The following is a 2,034-nucleotide window of genomic DNA, read 5'->3' as shown; positions in this document are numbered from 1 at the left end:
GGGCCACTGCTCACGTGTGTGTGTGTGTGTGTGTGTAGGCTCGCGTTCTGCCAAACTGAAATCTTGAAGCTCTTATCCTCGTGAGTTTTGTCTTCAGAGAGACACTCTCAAATCGTTCCTGTTATAATCGTGGTTTGTTGCATCGTTCGCTGTTCTGCTGTTCCTGTACGCGAACGGTTCGCACTGCGAACAATAATGTTTCCCACAATACACTGCGCTTGATGTGGCGCTTTATTCCCAGTGTGATGAATTTAATCAGAAATGACATCGTCTTATTTGATCAACAAAATTAGATTAAAAAACGAAATAATATTTATTTGTGTAAGGAAGCTTGTTTCTCCCATGGAATTAAAAAAAATAAAAGCAATTTTCATTTTTTTTTTAGCATTTCTGAGAAAAAGTCAAAATTGTGAGATAAATTCTTTGAAAAATTAAAAATCACGATAGATATAAACTCGCAACTATGGGAGGAAAAAGTCGAAATTAATGTATAATTAATGAAATGTAAATCACAATTAAAAATGTTACCTTCTAATTACGAGATAAAAATGGCAATTGTGAGGAAAAAAGTCTGAATTACGAGAGTCTTGAAACTTTATTTTATATTGTTTATTGTATTAAACAAGTGTGTGTGGTACCGCGATGCAGAGGTCATGTGACGGCAGTGAAGCGTGTGTGGTACCGCGATGCAGAGGTCATGTGACGGCAGTGAAGCGTGTGTGGTACCGCGATGCAGAGGTCATGTGACGGCAGTGAAGCGTGTGTGGTACCGCGATGCAGAGGTCATGTGACACGTGTGTGGTACCGCGATGCAGAGGTCATGTGATGGCAGTGAAGCGTGTGTGGTACCGCGATGCAGAGGTCATGTGACGCGTGTGTGGTACCGCGATGCAGAGGTCATGTGACACGTGTGTGGTACCGCGATGCAGAGGTCATGTGATGGCAGTGAAGCGTGTGTGGTACCGCGATGCAGAGGTCATGTGACGCGTGTGTGGTACCGCGATGCAGAGGTCATGTGACACGTGTGTGGTACCGCGATGCAGAGGTCATGTGACACGTGTGTGGTACCGCGATGCAGAGGTCATGTGACACGTGTGTGGTACCGCGATGCAGAGGTCATGTGACGCGTGTGTGGTACCGGGATGCAGAGGTCATGTGACACATGTGTGGTACCGCGATGCAGAGGTCATGTGACACATGTGTGGTACCGCGATGCAGAGGTCATGTGACACATGTGTGGTACCGCGATGCAGAGGTCATGTGACGCGTGTGTGGTACCGCGATGCAGAGGTCATGTGACACGTGTGTGGTACCGCGATGCAGAGGTCATGTGACACGTGTGTGGTACCGCGATGCAGAGGTCATGTGACGCGTGTGTGGTACCGGGATGCAGAGGTCATGTGACACGTGTGTGGTACCGCGATGCAGAGGTCATGTGACACATGTGTGGTACCGCGATGCAGAGGTCATGTGACGGCAGTAAAGCGTGTATGGTACCGCGATGCAGAGGTCATGTGACGCGTGTGTGGTACCGCGATGCAGAGGTCATGTGACGGCAGTGAAGCGTGTGTGGTACCGCGATGCAGAGGTCATGTGACGGCAGTGAAGCGTGTGTGGTACCGCGATGCAGAGGTCATGTGACGTGTGTGTGGTACCGCGATGCAGAGGTCATGTGACGGCAGTGAAGCGTGTGTGGTACCGCGATGCAGAGGTCATGTGACGGCAGTGAAGCGTGTGTGGTACCGCGATGCAGAGGTCATGTGACACGTGTGTGGTACCGCGATGCAGAGGTCATGTGATGGCAGTGAAGCGTGTGTGGTACCGCGATGCAGAGGTCATGTGACGCGTGTGTGGTACCGCGATGCAGAGGTCATGTGACACGTGTGTGGTACCGCGATGCAGAGGTCATGTGACACGTGTGTGGTACCGCGATGCAGAGGTCATGTGACGCGTGTGTGGTACCGGGATGCAGAGGTCATGTGACACATGTGTGGTACCGCGATGCAGAGGTCATGTGACACATGTGTGGTACCG

This window comes from Rhinichthys klamathensis, unplaced genomic scaffold (genome assembly GCF_029890125.1).
Source record: "Rhinichthys klamathensis goyatoka isolate OS25496 unplaced genomic scaffold, OSU_Roscu_1.1 h1tg000504l_1, whole genome shotgun sequence".
Classification (NCBI taxonomy): domain Eukaryota; kingdom Metazoa; phylum Chordata; class Actinopteri; order Cypriniformes; family Leuciscidae; genus Rhinichthys; species Rhinichthys klamathensis.
The sequence above is the reverse complement of the archived record's forward strand: the minus strand, read 5'-3'. Positions refer to the sequence as shown.